The 22,545-nt window shown below is 38.2% G+C and overlaps 1 long non-coding RNA gene across 1 annotated transcript; it reads left to right on the top strand.

The window, feature by feature from the left end:
- The first annotated feature begins 6,072 nt into the window (after positions 1-6,072).
- Positions 6,073-19,952, top strand: LOC116589981. The gene is made up of 3 exons (XR_004285459.1): positions 6,073-6,084; positions 9,260-9,262; positions 19,513-19,952. It is a non-coding gene; the product is annotated as an uncharacterized LOC116589981 (long non-coding RNA).
- Positions 19,953-22,545: the final 2,593 nt, after the last annotated feature.

Raw genomic sequence — 22,545 nt, 5'->3', positions numbered from 1 at the left:
TTTTTAGCTTTCTCTGTTTTTCTATACAAAGGAAGGCACAGTAGGAGGAGATGGGAATAGATGCAGAATGCAGATCAGTCATCACACATACCAGGTGAAGATGAGGAGGGAGTCGGAGAGTCAGATGGAGGGAACGAGATATAAAATGGAAGCAGAGAGTTTTGTGGGAAATCAAGATGGCTGGAAAGGAGAAACAACAAAAGATGATTCTGGAGACAACCATCCAGATGATGAGAATGGACTGGGAGAAGCTGGCAGGGAGGAGGACTGTTTAACTTAGGTAGACCACCCGGGAGGTTATTGCCTTAATCAAGCTGAGTGGCCTTGGTGGCCTGAACTAAGGCTACAGTGATAGAAAAGGAGAGATGTGACCATTGGGGAGCTAGGGAAAATACCATGATCACTGTGGAATTTAAGGGGAAAAAAGGAACAGATGAACATAGGGGAAGGGAAGGAAAAATAAGATGAAAACAGAGAGGGAGACAAACCATAAGGGACTCTTTAGTACTATAGGAGACAAACTGAGGGTTGCTAAAGGGGAAGGTTCGAAGGATGGGGTATCTGGGAGACGGGCATTAAGGAAGGCCCTTACTGTGATAAGCACTGAGTGTTGTATGCAACTGACCTCTACCTCTGAAACTAATAATATACTATATGTTAATTAAATTGAATTTAAATTGAAAAAAAGTTAAGAAACATGATCATTTTTATCACATGTATTTCTACTTTTTTAAAAATGTCTTTATTTGGCAGAGAGAGAGAGATCACAAGTAGGCAGAGAGGCAGTCAGAGATAGAGGGAGGAAGCAGGCTCCCCGCCGCTGAGCAGAGAGCCCAACGTGGGACTTGATCCCATGACCCTGAGATCAAGACCTGAACTGAAGGCAGAGGCTTTAACCCACTGAGCTACCCAGGCACCCCTGTATTTCTATTTTAATGCTGACTTTTCTCTCTGGAAAGCCTGCTTTGTTCTGGTTTTTCACCTTTTTAAAAAAAGATTGATTTATTTATTTGAGAAAGAGAGAGAGAGAGAGAGAGAGAAAGCAGGGGGAGAGGCAAAGAGAGAGCAAGAGAATCCTAAGCAGACTCCTTGCTAAATGTGAAGCCCCATCTGGGGCTCGATCCCAGGACCCCAAGATCATGACCTGAACTGAAATCAAGAGCCAGCCACTTAACTGACTGAGCCACCCGGCACCCCTCACTTGTTTCAATATAAAGCTTATAGAATGTATTATTGTAGCCCAGGGTGATTCTCTGCTTACTGAGCACCCACCGTACTTGCAGTTAATGCTGGTCTGATCCTCGTGTAGTTTCATTTGTTGGTTGCCTTCCCAGTTAGAAATGGAACTTTTAAAGAGCAGAGATCATGTTCTACTCACTTGATTTAAAGGATGTAACATTTGAAAACTTTAGCTAAGTCGCAAAGAGTTACTAGATACATTTCCTGGAGAGGTTCCAGATCCAGATGTAAAGTTCCAAAAGATGTCTCAAAACCAATTGCAGGACTTACGACTTATACTTGCATTGAGGGTCTAAAAGAATAGTATTGAGGAAGGACTTTAAAGAGGATTTCTTTGGAGAGAGCCGGGCTGGGATTTCAACTTACCCCAAGGGGGCAACCTGAGATACAATCACCCTATTTTAAGGCCAGCACAAGGGACTTACTAGAAGTACTTACTCAAGTTGTGAAATGAGGATACAGAGAAGACCAGAGATTTCCTCCTATTTGAAAAATCAAAAAGGCACCCAACAGGCAGGTTTGCTTTAGATGGATGAACTGGAGGGGGGGGGGGTGCATGACTCACATCAAGGGAATCTCAGATGAGAAGGCCTCACTGATGGGGCTCTTTCTAAGAATCCACAAAATAGCTCCTAAGAGTCCGTGTTATTTACAGGGAGTACAGGACCATTTTATGATAGTATTATTTTGGTAAGAGTTTTCCTGTGCATGCTAGCTTCTCCTTTCTCTTCTCTACACATTCTGACTTTGGCAGAAAGGATCACGACCAAATTAGCAAAATGGAGAAGGGGAGGTACAAGGAGAAGGATGCCCCCTCCCCCCTCCCTTCGCCCAGCCCCCTTCTTGAACTCCTACCCAACAAAGTCTTGCAGGAGGGGAGCAGGGAGGAAATTCAATTCCAGATCAAGTTTGAAATTTTGATTATTGCATATAATTAGATACTCTGAAGTATGAATTTGAAACAGTATTTACAACTTGAAAAGACAGTTGGATATTTTATTACCTGAACGATTAGAACAATCCTGAGGCTTTGGAGTTTTCATCCATGTCAGAGGAAGAATGTTCCCCATTGATTAGTGTTTAAAGGGAGAGTGTGAGACAACATAAAGATGGTTGGTGATTATACCACACGAATCCCACGTGGTAAATGAACTGGTTAAACTTTGTCGTTTCCAGAGGGTCTCTTGGCGCAATACTAGGCCGTAAGTGGAAATGCAATGTGGTTTGGTATGAAGGGCCTTCTGCTGCATCATAGCTCTGTGACCCTGTGAAACACACTTAATTGCTACAAATCCTGGTTTTCTAATTTACAAACTAAAGTGACTACATAATGTCTACCCTTTTTACTCCACAGTATTGTGGAACAGATCAAATAAGATTGTACACTTAAAGGGCGTCTGGGTGGCTCAGTCGGTTAAGCATCTGACTCTTGATTTCAACTCAGATCATGATCTCAGGATTGTGAGATGGAGCCCTGCATTTGGCTCTGTGCTGGCTGTGGAGCCTGCTTAAGATTCTTTCTGTATCCTTCTGTCCACTCCCTGACTTCTCAAAAGAAAAAAAAAAAAAAAGATTGCATACTTGAAAATGTTTCTAAATTCCAATAGGTACTCAGAATCAATTAAGTATTTGGTGATTAGTATCCTCTGACCAGATGGTACTTTGAAAACTCATAAAATCTTCCCCTCTTGCCCGTGGTCTGAGCCATCCTAAACCCGTAGCCAAATAAGAACAGCTAAAGAAGAAAAAGGAAGCTCCAGAGAAGGATATTCCACAGAACCCTCAGCAGCCCCTTTCTATCCATAACCCTGCTAGGATCATCTGTTCTGCCTGGGTATTCTTAATGTTTTATCACCACTTATAAAAACCACTGACAACTTAGCACTAATGAAAGTTTTCTTCCCTCATCAGTTTTTCAGCACCTTCTCCAACATGAGTGTCGAATTACTAACCAATGATCTGAAACTAAAGTGAGCCCAAGAGAGTCAGCGAATTACTAAGAAAAGCATTTACAGAGGGAGGTTCTTCATTGCCAGAGAAGTTTGATTGAAAAAGCATCTTTGTGTGTCCCAGAAAAGGGCTGGGAAAGTAGAAGAGGGCATGAGGAGGAGCCTGAGGGACCGCTTTACTCATCAACAACAAGAGAGGAGTGTGAACATCACACGGACAATACACTATCTGTCCGTGCTTATGGCATGGGATCTCCCTGACAAAGCCACTAGGAAACTGGCTGCCACTAATTAAAAATGGTTCTCGCAGTGCTTGAATGTCACAATGTTCTGTTGTATTGTGTAGAATAACAAAAATAGAGGCATTTGTGAAGGAAAATGGACCATGAAATCTAAGTGATGCTGGAGTTTCTGCAGGAAGCCTTTCCTCTTCTTCCTCTCCCCAGAGTGTCTCCAATTTAGATTTTTCAGCTTCTTGAATCAAGGGAGGATGGTTTCTAGCACCTCCACTGCCACACCCTATCTGTCTGCCTTTTCTCTTGTGAGCCGTGCCATTTAAAAGAATATAAACCACCGCTCCCGTTGCTTCTTTGGAGCTGGTGTTCTAAAATGAACTTTGCATTCATAGACCAGGGAGGGCAAAAGTACACTATGTAACAGAGTGGATCAAGGAATGGAAATGACAGAAAGCCTATTAATTATCTTGTGTTCAGATGTTAAAAGTGGTATATTTATATATACATATGGGAATGGGGGAGAAGTAGAGGGCAGTATAAGTATGCTCTTTTAGTTGGTGAAGAGATGGGAATCTAAAGTCAAAAGAGAAAAAATACAATTTAAGTATAATATTTAAAGTTCTAACAGTGATGAAGAAAAGAACTAAAAATAAATGAACTCTCCAAACTAGGAAGGGTGGGGGAGGAAGTAGAATTGAGTTAAAGTGTTTCATCTTTACTGTCTAAAGTTAACAAGTCAAGAAAGAGAATTGCAACATATTTTTTTTATAGTAATGGAAGTGACTGTCTTTGGTTATACACACAAGAACAATGGCTTTCCTAGGGAGCTGAAGCAAGGTTTCAAGGGGCACCATGGAGGAAAATGTATGTAGGAGTTGGGCTTTGCTTTCTCCCCTCCCTCTTCCAGCAGAACAACTCTGCTATTTATCTGTTTTACATCTTAGGTTACAGTGAACTATTTAGCTGGAGAGAAAAAGTTTCTTTGCTTTCAAAATGTTTGGAAAACACCATCCTGGGACAAGATACATCTGTTACAAAGATCTGGATTAAAATCCCAAATTCTGGAAAGCCAAAGAAATTATAGATAAAAGTGAGTAGCTTTTATAATACAAAGCTCCTTAACGTATAAGTGAGCTTACATCCCGAGAAACCATCCTAGGTTGAAAATGCATTTCATACACCTAACCTACCCAACATCACAGTTTAGCCTAGTCCACCTTAAGCATGCCCAGAACACTTAACATTGGCCAATAGCTGGTCAAAATCATCTGATGCAAAGTCTATCTTATATTTACATGTTGAATATCTCACATAATTTACCAGCTACCACACTGAAAGTGAAAAACAGAATGGTGATACGAATGCAGAATGACTGTAAGCATATCATCAGTTTGTGCTCTTGATCGATGGCTGACTGGGAGCTGTGGCTTTCTGCCCCAGCATTACCAGGGATTATCACACCATGAATTGCTAGTCCAGGAAAAGATCCAAATTCAAAAACTGAAGCTCAGTTTTTAGTGAATGTATATTGCCTTTGCACCGTTGTAAAATTGAAAAATTTTAAGTCAGACCATTGCAATTGGAGATCCTCTGTTTAATCCATATCCATATAATCTCTCCTTTGAAAATGGATTCTTTTCTACCCACTAGATTCTCCAGAAACCCCGATTTCCTACCTAGCATATTGAAACAAGAGTGAAGCTCATTGAAGTTTGGAGGTTTTAAATTTAGGCTCTTAGGTCCTAGACTCTGGGATTTGAAGTGAGTTGATACATACTTGGGAGCTGTGGTGTGGCTGTCTTCGCCATTTTGCAGGTAGATAATAAGGAAAGGAAGCAAAGAGGAGGTGAGGAGGTGAGGAGGTTTTAAGGAGCCCCAGAGAGAAAAGATCTTCTCTCGTTTGCATTTCCCCCATCCTTCATGAAACCGTGAGATTCCATTATCCTAGATCTTTCTAATAAAGCTTCCATTATGTTTCTCCAGTGTGCCTGGGTTTTGCTTTCTTGAATCTGGAAAGAAAGAAGGCTTTGTATAAGATATAGAAGAGAATGTACAGAACTTTAGGGAGAAAACTTAGAATGATCTGGAGGTGATAAGAACAGTTACTAACATTAGTCCAAGAGAAAATCATTAGAATTCAGAGAAGTTCAGAGGACAGAGATGAAAAGAGCACAACCCAGGAGCACCTGCGAGGTGAATGGATAAAGAAGAGGTGGAATGGAATATTCCGACGGAATATTACTCAGACATTAAAAAAACTGAAATCTTGCCATTTGTAGCAACATGGATGGAGCTAGAGAGTATGATACTAAGTGTAACTAGTCAGGGAAAGACAAATACCATATGCTTTCAGTCATACATGGAACTTAAGAAACCAAATAAACAAAAAAGAGAGAAATAAAAGGACTCTTAACTCTACAGAATAAAGATGGTTACCAGAGGAGAGGGGGTGTGGGGGATGGGTGAAATGGGTGAGGGGGATTAAAGAGTACACACTTAATCATGATGAGCCCTGAATAATGTATAGAATTGTTGAATCACTGTATTGTACACCTGAAAATAATATAACACTGTAGGTTAACTCTGCTGGAATTAAAGTAAAAAATGTACTCATCTCACAATTTCTGGGTATAGGAAAATGTGTGGCTATACCATACCATGTACCTCTGAGAAATTTTCTTTTGCCTTCCTGGACTCTTTTTTCTAATGATAGAGAAGACACTAGAAGGGTTGACATGCCATTTCTGAAAGGATCTGAACCCTAACCCGAATTCTTGAGATAATCATCTTCAGTGCAGCTTTGTTGATCAAGTGCCAAATATTACCAGTTCATGAATATATTCAGGAAGACCACTGCCCTTAAAGATGTAGATATATAGTAAAACAACATCTTTATTTTCTTTTTAAAATTACAAACAGAATACATGCTCCTCTTAATTAATTAAAACCGAATGCTGCTTTTCTAATCTATGGGTTTGTGGAATTCTGCAAATATCCTTCACTATTATCAATTGCATGAGCCCTATTCAAGAAACATGTAATTTAATCTGCAAAAAGGTTTTCCTTTTCTGATTAAGAGAAAAGAGACTCTTTGTATTTCTTGTTTGATGGTTACAAGCATATATGCACACACCTATTTATTTAACAGCATTTTCCTTTTGCCGTAAAGATACATTTTCTTTTGAAATCAGTAAGGTTCCCTGCCCCCCACAAACACTTTTATTATTTTGGCTAATATGGGCTGTTGTTCAGCAAAACCTTCAGGAGTGTAGGTGGTGTTGGAGCAATCATAGGATTTAATGGACAAGCAATCTGGAAAACTGCACTCATGTGCTATATCATATTTTGTACTCCATGTTCCTACACAGTGTCATGGCTCTTCTCAGAAGGAAATTTGCATTGTTGTCCTTGGGAATAAGAATAGATCAGAATTTGCTGTTATGTAACCATGATCCATTATTAGATGGTGTCTTTCATGCATGGTAACCAAGCTCCAAATGGACTTTCTCTCCATGGTCCTTACTCCACAGCTGACAGAGGCCAATCTGTTCCACCAGTTTCTCTGGTGTGATCCGTAGCCAACATGCTTGAGAATCACCTTACCCTACGTCTCCTGAAGGCTACTGACCAGTTTTTCCTTTCTGTGGGCAGCAGTTCTTAAACTTCACTGCACATTAGAATCACCCAAGGAGCTTTAAAGAATAATGATGCCTCATTCCATCTCCAGAGATTCTCAGTCAATGGGTCAGTGGTGTGGCTTGAACATTAGGGTATTTGGAGTACCCTATTCTTGAGGATCTTTGGATCCTCCCTAAGTGATCCTAATATGCAGGCAAGGTTTAGAACCACTGCTCTAGGGCTGCTTAGACTGTGGGAGGGGAGTCTGATTATTCCCGTGTCACTTCCCCTCATTGTGGTTGGCCTTGGTGTCTTGAAAGAACTGCTTTGGGGATATGTTGATGTGCAGATACTACAGAAAGCACTTCATTTCATTGTGCAATTTTCCCAAAAGATGTTCCTCTAAATAGAATAAATTGTCGTTACATGCTTAAATGTGATCTTGAGCCTATTTTCAAGATTTATTTATTTATTTTAGAAAGAGAGAGAGAGAGAGAGAGAGAGAGAGAGAGAGACATGGTGAGAGTGAAAACGAGGGTGAATGGGAGGGACAGGGAGGGGCAGCTCTCAAGCAGGCTCCATGGTGAGGATGGACCCTGACACAGGGCTTGATCCAGAGACCCTGTGATCACACCTGAGCAGAAATCAAGAGTCTGACACTTCACTGACTATTCAATCCAGGTGCCCCTTGAACTTATTTTAATGGAAATTCTCATCAAATTGCATTATAATTGGTAGTTTTCACAACTGTGGTCTTTGCTAGATTAATACAACAAAATTTAATGAGTAGCCATGAATGCTGGAACTTGGTTAAGCAACACAAAAATGACTGATGTAGTTTCTGCCCCCTCTGCCCCTTAGGAGTTAATACTGTATTGAGGTAGATAAACAAATCATTACAGTATCCCTTGATGATACTATAAAATATGGATATGCAATGGTAAGGAAATTCTAAGGGCTTAGTGTTGTTGTTTAAGGTGGTAAAATTTAATTTCTGCATGCCAGAATCATCCTCAAGTATTAAGGGAAGCTGGATTATTTGGGTAAACAGCTAGCCTTTGTCAAAATTCTCTTTTGGGAAAATTTTACTATATCAGTACAGTTAGAAACATTATTTTGGCTAGGATCAACTATTGGTCACCTACAGAATGGCTATTATTATGACATGAGTGGCATTTTTAGATTTTGTGCTATCTCCAAAAAGTTAGACTCATTCCTATGATTTCAAGATACAAATCCCCAGTGCAGGAGGGGAAAAAAAAATACTGGGATTTGAAGTCATTAGATTTGGGTTTGAACCAGGCTCATGTTATTAATTAAGTGGCTAAGTTACTTCTTTCCTTGAGCATCAATTTCTTTGTGACATGAGGATAAAAATGGAGAGTATGAGGTTGTTTGGATGATTAAATAAGATAATGCAACTAAGGCACTAAACATAATGCCTGACACATAAAGAAAATTTAGGAAATGTTGATTTCCTGTTATACACCTTCAAAAATTAAAAAAAGAACAGGTTGCTCCAAAGCCAAAGGGAAAATGCCAGAGGACTTTTGGAATAGATATCAGCTGCTTGCTCCTTCTTTTATCTGAGGAGTAGTATCATTCCATAACTTGTGGAGCTTGTCAGCAGCTAAAAAATTAATTCCACCCCCACCCCCCAGTTCCCTCTCCCAGTTTAGACTCAGGAGACTTAGGTACAGAGTGTCCTGTGCCCAGGGTGAGCAGAATTCATGGCCCTCCTTCTTCTGAGCTAACCTCTCAAGGCTGGCTGCTGGAGTTGTGCTCACGATTTCTTTCACTCTTCAACACCACACAAGGCCACCTGGAGAAGAGAAAGAAGATTATTTCATCTGCAGTTCAGTAAATATCTCAGGGCTGGGCAGAGAGCAAGGACTTGTAAAATGAAAGAGGAAGGGCTTTCTGATTTGTGTCTGGCTCCCCCAACCCCTGAGCAATCTGTTCCTGTTTAAAACAAAAAGCAAAACATGTTTCCTCAAACCAGTTTAAGAGAATAGTGATGACTAAGGCAGTATATTTATTTCAGTTGTCACAGGAGGCGTAGATTCCTGGATTCGTATTTTTAAAAAATTCTCCTGTGGTTCTGAAAATACTGGTTTTCTTCCTAGAGACTCTTGAAATTCTTTTTTGGACGTTAAGATGCCAGGGGAGCAGGTTCTCCATTCTGAAATACTTCCTTGTTCAAAAAGATTAGAAAAGTTGGTTGAGAAGACCACAGACCTAAAGATGCTTGAGCAAGGTTACAAAAAAATGAATAAAGGGACAAATGGAAATTACACTCATTCATTCCATAAATAAGCATTAAGCACCTGCTGTGCACCAGAGCCCATCGATATAATTCTGGGCGAACAAAGCTGAACAACAGGTACCTGCCTCCTCATGGTTTTTAACAGCCTAGGGTGTTAACAAAAAACACATCATTACATCCAGTGTGATAAAAGCACTGATAGCAGAAGTGTAAGAAGGTATAAGAGAAGATGCAGAGACCCAGAGGATGAGCAAAACTGAGCCAGATAAAGAGAGCTGTAGGTAGAAAAGTTATTCTAGGGAGAGGGAACAACGTATCTTAAGGCTTAGAAATATGAGAGAGTGGAGTGGGTTTGAGAAATGAAATTCATTTCGGTGTATGTGGATCACGAATGTAGCAGGAGGAGTAGCTAGAGATGGAGTTAGTGGGATACCCATTGTCTTCCTTTCACCAGCTTGATGCTGGTCAAATGTGGATTTAGGATTGAGAGGAAGCTAAAATTCCTTGGAGATGTTGGTCGCAAGCCACGTGCTCCCAATGAATCTTGCCAAGAGAGATGTGTAATGTGGTTCCTTGTTTCCCATTTTGTGATTTGCTACGTCTTGATTCCTCTTGGGATGCTTACCCTCAGACAGGTCCAGGAATATTGGCACTCCCTCTGAGCAGACTCGAGTGTTTGATCTCCCTTGGGATAGTACAGTTGGCACCACCTTCACCTTCCTTTGGAGTTAGCCCTACTGTTGGCTTAGTTGCTCTTGCCCGAGCACCGGTAGTTCTGGCCTTGTACTCTTTCCTTGCCAAGTCACTGCAAGATCTAACTGTCAGTATTGACAGTTCATTTCTCCTGGCTGTGTTACACTTCCAACTCACCAAGGACTAAATGTTCAACAACCTCAGGGTGATCCTTTCAACCTGTTTGACTTTTCTGGTCTTGTAAATCAGATTCTCCTGTCCTCCAAGGCACCTCTTTTGTCTACCCCTCCTAACCACGGAGAGTTGCTAAGTAAAGATTCATGGTTAAACCCAAAGGGCCCACAATACCTATATTTCTTCCTTGGTCATTGTACACCAACTCTGTTGTTCTTCCTCTATTACCTTCCTACCCTCATCCTCTCAAAGTTGTTTTGGATACATTTCTTTCTCTAAAATCCCCAATGCTTTCTTTACTTGCCACTGCAGAAATACTGACCATCATACTTCTCTTCTGTAGGATTAAGACTATTTTTGATCTTCCCGTTTCTATATCTGCATTTGATTTTTCCTTCCAGGATCAGCTAAGAAGTACTCTTTCTCTTCTCTTGCTTATGGATTGTTCTTTTTGGGACTCCTTAACCAGGCTGAAGGTCTGTATTTGTTTGGCTTAGCATTGTTTCTGTATATACTTGTGGGCAAATCCAATTACATCCTGCTTCACCTGGTGTTGACAAAATGAGATCTCTTCCCTTCTATGAACTCCCCCCTCCCCCATTTTGCAGGAGGAAAGAAAACACAATGTATTTTATTTATTAACTCAGCTGCTCATCATTTTCTGGCCTTTTCCCCGTGATACCTCTAATAGAGTGCTGGGCATATAGAACAAACTGAAATACTGAAATAACTGATCAATTGATAGATTAAAGTAGCGCGTGACTCCTGTTCAGTTCCACTTATCTCCTCCTTTCAAAGAACAGCCACGTTCCTGGATTAGTTCATCTTGTCTGGCTAATTACCTCCATGCCTGATTTACCTTTTTGTTTTTTCTTGAATCAGTCACCAGTTTTCTCTGGTACTTATGATTAGGAACTCTTTAGCCCACGAATGGGCTCTCCTAGTTAAATCAGTTTCTACCAATTAGCTCTTATAACACAGTTCTTAAGAAACTGATAGAAACTTTATTTTTACAGCCGCCCACAGAAAATCATTGGCAAATATTCCATACCTTAACTGAACAGGTTTTTGTTGTTGTTGTTGTTGTTTAGATTTATTTATTTGAGAGAGAGAGAATGAGCAGTAATCCCAAGAAGTCATCCCTCCCGCCCGATTCCCAGCCAAGCATGGAGCTTGCTGTGGGGCTCAATCGGATGACCCTGAGATCATGACCTGAGCCAAACTTAAGAGTCCAGTGCTTAACCAGCTGAGCCACCCAGATGCCTTTGAACGGGTCTTTTAATTCACAACATTTCCAGTAGATTTTCTTTGAGTGAATCACTCTTGTTTGGAAGCTTAGGCAGGGCTCAACATTGGAGAGCTAATTTATCCATGTTGCTGGGTGACTCAGTTAACCCCTCATTATTCCTGTGATGTTTTTGATAGATTCCCCACTGCCTCCCTGTATTCAAGATTCTCCACTGTTGGATTAGAGCTGAACATGGATTTTGATGTAATAGCTAAGGTATTTTTAATGTCTTGGGAAAGTAATGTGGAATCGCATTAAGAGTACTTGGTTGAAATTGAGGAAATTTTGGGTTTAGTCCTAAATCTGACAACCACTTGAAAATAAATCATCCTTAATCTCTCTGTATCTCAAGTTAAATCTCCTAAAAAATGAAGTTTCCTTTTTTTTTTTTTAAGATTTTATTTATTTATTTGACAAACAGAGATCACAGGTAGGCAGAGAGGTAGGCAGAGAGGCAGGCAGAGAGAGGAAGGGAAGCAGGCTCCCTGTTGAGCAGAGAGCCCGATGCAGGGCTAGATCCCAGGACCCCGGGACCATGACCTGAGCCGAAGGCAGAGGCTTCAACCCACTGAGCCACCCAGGTGCCCTGAAGTTTCCTTTAAATTAAACATTTTATGGGTCCTGTGTTTCCAGAACTACTGCGAAAGGAATATCTTAGGGACTTTTCTTTATCCCCATTACTCCATAATTTCACTGTGGTGGACATTGCTATGGGTCTTTGTAAGGTCATTTTTAGGCAATCTATTGGCCCTATAAATTTGGAGAAATGTCTCAGAATTTTTCTCATATTACCCGAGCCCGAGAATTTTAAAGGAAATTCTCAAAATTTAGCCAAAGTCATATACCCTAGAAGTATAAATGTACAGAATCTAGTTTATAAAGAAAATGAGATTAGAGGCAGTCGTGGAGAGGCAATATTCGAAGGGAAATTGGCTGAGAATTTTTCTGAGGTAAAAGAGATATGAGATATGAATCCTTAGATGGAGAGTGCATTTCATGTTTCAAGTAACATAAGTAAAATAAATTTATTAGAGTGAAACTGCAGAATATCAAGGGTGATGAGAAAAATCTCAAAGGCCAGCTAATCCAAAGAAAGACTACCTACCAAGAAAATTAGATTTCTAGTAGACTTCCCATTTATAATCATTGATTTTAGAGGACAATGAAGTAAACACCTTCAAAGTCCTGAGGGAGAAAAACTGACAACTTACAATTCTATTCCCAGCTAAATGGTTATTCAAAGATAAGGGAAAACTGAAAGCATTTTCAGGCATACATTCCACCCACCTATCCTTCCTAAAAGAGTAACTATACCATAAAGACAAGAATATTCAGAGGGGATGGGGCGATGTAATAAACAACAGTGAGCCCTGAAGTTGAAAGATGCTGGTAAATTTAGGAAGAACAATTGGATGATTAAAAATAGGGGCACTGGGTGGCCTAGATCGTTAAGTGTGTGCCCTCAGCTCAGGTCGTGATCTCCAGGTTGTAGGATCAAGCCCCATGTCAGGTACCCACATCAGTGGGGAACCCACTTTTCCTCTCCCTTTGCCTCTCCCCCTGCTTGTGTTCTCTCTTTCTCTCTCTCTCTCTCAAGTGAATAAATAAAATCTTTAAAAAATAATAATAATAATACTGCTTGTGTTAAATAATAAGAACCCAAATCTATATAGTAATAACTTAATGGGTAGGGGATATGTTCTCGGGTTCTAAGGTCATTGTCTTGTTCAGCTGGAGGAGACACTGAATAATGTAGATTTTGTTAGAAAAACACATATCTAATTACATGTTTTGGGGAAACCACTAGAAGAACAGAAATATAACCTATAGCTTCCACACCAACATAGAAAAACCTTATATTCCAACTGAACACAGGAACAAGGTGGAGAGCCACTGAACAAAAACAAAAACAGATGAATAAATCTAAATGTATAACAAATAATGATTGCTGAACATATATTATTTTAATCATGGGTCTTATCTTACAGAGTTTCGAATTACTCTAGATTTCCTGTGGGGTTTGGGAGGAGGGAGGGAGTGGCAAGCGGGTAGAAACCATCTAAAATACCAGGATTTTCAGAGCTGGTTTACTCTCATAACCAATTGTTAGCACAAAGTTGAAACTTTATTTATTTATGGAATAATTTCAGAGAGATTTCCAGCTATTTTCTAGCTTATACGAAAACCATTTTCATTCAATACAGAACAGAAAATACCTTTGCATTGCCTCTCCAACACCTGGAATCTGGTGTTTGATTCCACTTCCCAGATGCCCTTTTAATCTATCTCTTTATAGATAACCCATAGGTTAGGAATGTCAAATAGTATTCTACAATTTTAGAAATTGTTGTCTATGTTTACTACAATTATATCAAAGTATTTAAAACTTTTGCATTTTGACATTGGGAGAACAAAAAAAGATTTGGAGTAATCAGTTATTATGGGCACATTATCAAGTTAAATCAAAGCTTTGTTTAGTTTGCTTATAACACAGTCTGATTTCAAAAACAGCCTGAGTTTTTGAAAGTTGGATATTTGTAAATGATCTAAATGCAATTGCTTTAGTTCCTCAACCAGCTACTGACCTCCAAAAGCCAGGAAATCATTAGACTATGCTTTGTAGTTACAGTGAGGCTTACATTCTCAATCTAATCACCTATTTTGTTCATTTCATCGGTAGCTATTCTAATCTTGGTATATCAAAAAACCTTTTTTTTTTCTTTTTTGCTTGAGCTTTGGGTGCTTGAGCCTAAGTTTACTTTTTTTGTTCTCAAGGCAAACTATTGGTCACTGAGTTAAAGTATTAGTGCTCTTAGGAACTCCTTGGTCCAAACTTTCATTGCATGGAAGATGACACTGAGGGTCAAAGAGGAAATGTAACTTCCCCAAATTCTTAGGTCTCATTAGTGACAATAAGAAAGGACCTAAAACCTAGATAATTTGTGGGTTGTTTTTTTTCAGAGCTCTTTACAACATGACCACCATTTGAGCAAAATTGTTGTTTTATTATTTCAACATTTAACAAATATTATTTCAATCAATGACACACCCTAATGTTAAACAAAAGACTGTCAGTAGAAATTCAGCAAAGCGATTTATCGAAACTTATTGAGAAATGTTGTGGCTGTGGTCTACACTGGCTAATTCTCAAGTAGAAACTCATTTTAGAAATTCCTGGATTCAGCATATCTGACTAATATTGTGTGAAATAGTAATTTATTATTATTTAAAAATTATAGAGTATTTCATGTAGACAAACAAGGATTAAAGGGCCTTTGCAAGTCAGTATAGCAAGTTTGTTCCATACTTTAAAAACACCTGTTAAGAAGATCCTTGACACCATATCAGTTCAATTCTACAAATGTTTATTGACAACCCAATTTGTCAAATGTATTGTGTGAGTCATCATGTAACATATGAAGATGAAAGAAGTCCCAGAGCCTTTATAATTTAATTTTAACAGGGAGCCAGTGGAGCCCGTGTCTGAAAATTTTGAACATAGAACACCGCTATTTTGAAGCTGAATTCAGTTTTGGTTCATAAAGTGAAGGGTAAGAATTAGTCTTCAGGGGAACTTCCTTCTTTGTCTTGGGAAGGATTTCTGTGCTTTTAGGACTGTGATTTAAATCATGGATCTCTCTACCTATTGCTCAGGGAGGTCTGAGTGCAATGGAGTACTGTAAATGGACCTGCTTCAGACTGATTTGTAAAATACTCTATTAAATAAATTGAGTGTATGAGCACAATTATAATCCAGCAGAATTTGATAATTTTTCCCTTGGAATTTGAATGGAGGTAACCTATGGACAGAAATGGATTGTTCCTTGATTATTTGTGTGTCAGTCTATTTGTGAAGAACTGCTTGCTGTTTATGAGCTTTTTTCTTTTTCTAGCACAGAGCTAGACTCTATTTCTTAGTTCTCTTTATAATTCATTGTGACCATGTGATTGCTTCTTGCAAAAAAATATACAAGTTGGACTGTTGTGTGTCATTTCCAGGCCAAGGCTATTAAGAAGTGGGTAGGCCTTCCCTATGCACTGTTTCTCCTTTCCTTTGATGAATGCAGTTGACAGAGTCTAGAGGAGGGCTGGCCCCAAGATGAAAGAAGCCTGGGTCCCCAAATTGCCTCAAGGAGAAACACTATCTATAGACCTGGGACACTATCTTTGATCATTAAATAAAAGGAAAATAAACTCTTTGGTTGAAATTTGCTCTATTTGTTATAGCAGCTCACAGTACCTGAACTCATACAGTGTTCTTGGCTATGTGCTTCTTCATAGAAAACTGCGGAAGTGGACTTCCATCACATAAGCCATATAGGCTCTACTTAACATGTGGGGCGAGATTGTGAAAAGTAACAGCAGTCACTTGGTGGGGCAATACATTGAACCACTGATATCTCACACATGGTAATTTTTTGAGACAGAATAATTCAGACATTAGGAAATTATTGAATTATGATTAAGATTAAGAAATATACAAGATTTCAGAATATTATCATTGATTAGCTTCTCTGATAGCCCTGATAGCCACTACCATGTTCTTTGCTTATATGAATTTGACTATTTTAGATACTTCACACAAGTGGAATCATGCAGTATCTGTCTTTCTATGATTGGCTTATTTCACTTAGCAAATGTCCTCAAGTTTCATCCATGTTGTCACATATTGTAGGATTTCCCTCTTCTTTAAGACTAGTATTCCATTGTATGTCTATACCATGATTTATGATCCATTAATCCATCAGTGGACATTTAGGGTGTTTCTACATCTTAGCTATTATGAGTAGTGCTATAATGAACATGGAAGTGCTAATCTTTTTAAGATCTTAATTTCAATTTTGTTGGTTAAATGCATAGAAGTGGGAGTGCTGGGTCATATGGTAGTTCTATTTTTAATTTGGAGGCAAACCTCCTGTAATGTCAAGAATTTAAAAAATGGATTGATTAAAAATATATATGTATATGTATATATAGACAGAGATATAGATATAGATATGAAATTAAATAAGTTTGGCTATTAAAATAAAAAGCTAAGTGGGATAGCTTGCCATGGTATATTGATATTCAAGTTAATAGCAAAGTTGATAATCCAATATTCGTCATGAATAGCCTAATTGGATTTAATCTGTTTTTTGGAGTCTTCTTTAAATATATCACAGGGAATTGGAAAACCTCTAAAAGTGTGTTGATTCCTAAGCCTGTGAACTTCACTGGACTGGGAGTCAAAAAACCAAGAATCTGAAGATGATTGTGTTAATTTTGAATCTTGTGATCTCAGATAATCACTTTTCACTTATTAAATACACACACACAAACACACACACAGACATATAAGTTCACCATGAATAGAATTCATACGTAAATGCACATGCATATACACACTCATACACATTAATCCTACGCACAGTGAAATTGGGACAGGACAGGGGATTTACACTTTCCAACTTTCAATCTTTCTCACTGTTTGAGGTTTTTTTTCCAGGGATTTCCATACTTTAAAAATAATAAGCCATCTATGAGTCCTCATATCAAAACCAGAAAAGACATTATAGGAAAAGAAAACCATAGATCATAGCTTTTATGAATATAGATGCAAAAATCCTCAAAAAAAAGTTAGCAAAGCAAATATAGCAACATATAAAAAGAATTATATGCTATGATCAAGTGGAGTTTATCTCAGAATGCAAGGTTGGCTTAACATCTGAAAAACAATAAATGTGATACATCATATAAATAGAATGAAGGAGAAAAACCAAATGATCATGGTGATAGATGCAGAAAAAACATTTGACAAAATTAAACACCACTTCATAGAAAAACACTCAATATATTAGGAATAGAAGCTATCTTCCTCAACTTGACAAAGAGCATCTAGGAAAAACCTACAGCTAACATCGTACTTAATGATGAAAGATTGAATGTTTCTCTTTGAAGTCAGGAAAAAGACAGGCAGTCTGTTCTGCCACTTATATCCAACATTGCACCAAGTTTCTAGGCCAGGAAATTAGGAAAGGAAGAGATGCAATAAGGTACCTAGACTGAAAAGAAGAAAGTAGAATTTTCTCTCTCTCTCTCTTTTTTTTTTTTTTTTTGTCAGAAAGAGTGAGCACAGGCAGATAGAGTGGCAGGTAGAGGCAGAGGGAGAAGCAGGCTTCCTGCTGAGCAAGAAACCCGATGTGGGACTCGATCCCAGGGATCATGACCTGAGCCGAAGGCAGCTGCTTAACCAACTGAGCCACCCAGGTATCCCAGAATTTTCTCTTTTTAGATGACATGATCTTATACATAGAAAATTCTAAAGAAACTCTTAGAACTAATAAATGAGCTTGGCAAATGGCAGCATATAAGATTAATATACAAAAAACAATTGTATATCAATATACAGCAATGAAAAATCCAAAAATTAGATCAAAGAAACAATTCCATTTTTAATAGCATTTAAGAAAACAAAATATTTAGGAAAAAACTTAACGAAGTAGTTCAAAACATAGCCACTGAATTCTACAAAACATAGTTGAAAGAAATTAAAGATCTATGTAAAAAAGAAGAAAGAAGACCTAAATAAATGGAAAGATAAGTCCTGTTCATGGACTGAAGGATTTAATATTGCTAAAATAACAATAGTATTCAAAGCAATCTACAGGTTCACTTAAATCTCTAACAAATATCTAGCTGTTACAGAAATTGACAAGCTGATACTAAATTTGCAAAGACATAAATGATCCAGAATAGCCAAAACAGTCTTGAAAAAGAGCACAGTTGGAGTTCTCACACTTCTTAATGTCAAAATTTACTACAAAGTTACATGGCATAAAGATAGATATATAAATCAATTGACTGAAATCCAGAAATAACTGTGATATTTAAAATCAATTGATGTTTGACTGGGTTGCTAAGATTATATTAAGGGAAAGAATAGGGGTTTTTTGTTTGTTTTTGTTATTATTATTACTTTTAAACAAATTGTGCTGGGACACCTGGTTGGCTCAGTTGGTTGAGTGTCTGCCTTCAGTTCAGGTCATGACCTCAGAGTCCTGGAATCGAGTCCCACATAGGGCTCCTTGTTCAGTGGGGAGCCTGCTTCTTCCTCTCCCTCTGCCCCTTTCCCTGCCCATGCTCTCTCATGTGCTCTCTCTCTCTATCAAATAAATACATAAATACAATCTTTAAAAAAATAAATAAACAAATGGTGCTCAGACGATTAGATATCCACATGCAAAAGAATGATGTTGGACCCCTACCTGATAGAATATACAAAGTTAAGCCAACGTAAGTCAACAACCTAAATGTAAGAAATAAAACAATACCTAAATATGAAAAATAAAGCTTTTATAAAAATGTAAAAAAAAATAAAAGTTTTAGAAAAATTCTTGGAAGAAAACATAAGCATAAATCAATGTGATCTTGGATTAGAGTGATGGTCTCTTTTATATGATATCAAAATTGCAAGACACACACACAAACACACACACAAAACAAATGGGAGTTTGGTACAATTAAAAATTATTGTGCTTCAAAGAACACTATCAAGAAAATGAAAAATGAAAAGACAACCAATGGACTAGGAAAAAATTTGTAAATCATACATATCATTAGGGACTTGTATATAAAATATATAAAGCAATTTTATAACTCAGTAATAAAAGAAAAACCAATTTAAGAATGGGCAAAGAATCTGAACAGATAGGTCATCATAGATAATATATAAATGGTTAATAAGCACACGAGAAGATTCTCAACATCATTAGCCATCAGGGAAATGCAAATTAGAACCAAGGTAAGATACTACATCTCACCCAGTAGGATACCTAATATAATAATTTAAAAAGCAGGTAATGATAAATTTTGGTCAAAATATGGAGTAAGTATAACTCTGTTACACTACTGGCAGGAATGTAAAATGGTGTAGCAAGTTTGGAAAACTACAGTGCCTTTTAAGGTAACATATGTCAACACATGATCTAGTAATTGTATTACTGAGTATATACCTAAGGGAAATGAGACCTTATGCCCACATAAAAACTTATACACAAATTTTTATGGCAGCATTGTTCATAACAGCCAAAACGTGAAGACAACCTAAATGTCCATCAACGGATGAATAGATACCCAAAGTGTGACAGAGGAATACAACAGAAAATTATGAAGCAGTTAAAAAAAGGAATGAAGTAATGGTGCATGCTACAATGTGGATGAATCTCAAAAACATTTGTTAAGTGAATGAAGCCATTACAGAAGACCACATATTGCACATATTGCATGGGCCCATTTCAATGAAGTATCTGGAATAAACAAATCATTATGGATAGCAGGTAGATTGGCGTTTGCCTAGGGCTAGGGGAATTAGGGGGAAATGGGTAGTGACTATTAATGGGTATGTGGGTGATGAAAGTGTTCCAAAACTGATTGTCACAGTGATTGTGTAACTTTTTGAATATGCTAAAAACCATTGGATTATACACTTAAAATTGGCAAGTTATATAGTATAGGTATTATATCTCAGTAAAGTTACAAGAAATAAAATATTTTTGTGTGTGTGTGTGTGTGTGTGTTTGTCCCAATGTTTACTTCTCTGTCAAACAGGGAGCCGAGACATACAATTGATAGTTTTCTTCCATTTCCACTCTTCTATAATTCCATGGTTTTGTGATTATAGACAGGCATCAGTATTGTCACACATATGGTGTTTTGAGTGATGAAAGATTTTTAATAGTCCTAAAATAATTTAGGACTATTATTTTAATTTAAATTATTTAAATTAGGACAAATAATTTTTAGAAGTTTCTAAAATACAAATAACAAGCCAGTGATCATCCCATTTATGAACTCACAGAGTAAAAGTCACTGCTTTCCTGTACCATTTGAAGGGTCACCACTGCTGTATGTATTGAGTCTCAAGATAATTAGATTTCTATATTATCTTGAGTAAGGAAAATGCTATATCTAATTTCAAAGTTTTCATCAGTTGACATTGTTAAAAACTTTCTCTTAGTTCCAGTGCCTGAGCAGCACATTTAATACATTGATTGGTCAAGCACTATAAGCAAATTGAATCAAAATGTAATGTCCTTCGGGCAACAGAGAGATAAAAAGTTTGCAGACCTTACAAATGAGATAGGTAGATAGAGCAGTGGCAGTGATTAGAACTAACAGGTTGTGATTTGACCCAGACCCTCAATCATGCTTCTTGAACAAATAATACTTTTTTTTTTGACAAATATCTATAACTGCTAAGTGACAAAAACCAGACAACACAAGCCAATACGAAGTTCAAAATGTAATCAACTTCCAAGTATTAAAATGATGATTTGGCGGGGAAGGAGCAAGATGGTGGAAGAGTAGGAGACCTAAATATTATCAGGTCCCAAGAGTCCGGCTAGATAGTTATCAAACCATTCTGAACAACTACAAACTCAACAGGAGATAGAAGAGAAGAAGAGGAGTAATCCTAAGAACAGACAAGCAACCACTTTCTGGAAGGTAGGACGTGTAAAGAAGTAAGTTGGAGGCAACATACAGGAAGATAGAACATGGGGGGAGGGGCTGGCTCCCAGCAAGTGAGAGAGCAGCAGAGCATAAAATCAGAACTTTTAGAAGTCTGCTCCACTGAAGGACGTCACTCCAGAAGCTAAGTGAGCAGTGGAGCCCTCATGGGGACAATGTGGTCTCAGGAACCATGGGATCACAAAAAGACCAGGGGTGTGTGAGTGTGGCAGAGCTCCCAGGTATCAGAACTGCCACACTGGCTGCAGAGATGGAGCCAAGGACTGCACTCTTAGCTTGGGGTTACCTTAAACCATGAGCCAATGCACAGTTGGGCCATCGCTCTTCAGGCAGGGACCCAACAAGAGCAGATCTGGGGAGATTCACCTTCCTCTTCTGGGAGGAGTGGCATGGGAACATGCTGCAGAAATCATCTGGGTTTGGAGACTCCAAATGGGGCCGTGCACTAGAGATAGAAATGCTTGGTCACAGGCCGGATGAGGTTGGAGTGTGGCCAAAGACCAGGAAGACAGGAGGGATTGAGTGCTTTTCTTTGAGGGCACACTGAGGAGTGGGGCTCTGAGCTCTCAATGCCTACCAGCCAGAGATTGGGAAGCCGCCATCTGCATTCCTGTCCTCCAAAGCTGTATGGAAAGCATCCAGGGAACAAAAACTACCAAGAGCAACCCCGAGCAGATTACTTAGCCTGACCCCTCGTAAGGGCAGAGCAATTTCGCCTTCGGGCAAAGACATTTGAAAATCACTGCAACAGGCCCCTTCCCTAGAACATCAGCAAGAACATCCAGCCATGACCAAGTTCACAGACCAATGAGAACTGCAGAACTCCAGAGGTAGGGGAAAGCAACACATAAAATTCATGGTCTTTCCCCTATGATCCTTTAGTGTTCCAAAGTTAAAATTTTTTAATTTTATTTTTTTCTTATTCTATTTTTAAAATTTTTTCCTCTCTCCTGTTTTAATATTTTTAGCTATTTTATCTTATCAATACCTTTAAAAAATCTTTTTAAATTTTCATTGTTATAGTCATATTTTATTCCTTCATTATATTTAACCTTATTTTTGTATACACATAGGTTTTTTTTTTTCCTTTAAAATTTTGGGATACAGTTTCTTCTAACAGATCAAAATACACCCAAAATAAAGTGTGTAGCACTGTTCTATTCACTAGTCCTATATATATATATTTTTTCTTTTTTCCCCCCATTTTTCTCCCCCTGATTTCGGGTCTCTTCTGATTTGGTTAGTATATATTTTTGGGGGGTTGTTGTTACCCTTTCAGTATTTTGTTCTCTCATTCATCTACTCTTACCCGGATAAAATGACAAGGCAGAAAAACTCACTACAAAAAAATAAAAATAAAAAAGAACAAGAGGAAATACCAATGGCTAGGGACCTAATTAATATGGACTTTAGTAATATGTCAGAACTAGAGTTCAGAATGATGATTCTCAAGGTGCTAGCTGGGCTCAAAAAAAGCATGGAAGTTATTAGAGAATCCTTTCTGGAGAAATAAAATCTCTTTCTGGAGAAATAAAAGAACTAAAATCTAACCAAGTTGAAATCAAAAAGTTATTA

Source organism: Mustela erminea, chromosome 5 (genome assembly GCF_009829155.1).
Source record: "Mustela erminea isolate mMusErm1 chromosome 5, mMusErm1.Pri, whole genome shotgun sequence".
Classification (NCBI taxonomy): domain Eukaryota; kingdom Metazoa; phylum Chordata; class Mammalia; order Carnivora; family Mustelidae; genus Mustela; species Mustela erminea.
The sequence above is the reverse complement of the archived record's forward strand: the minus strand, read 5'-3'. Positions and strand labels throughout refer to the sequence as shown.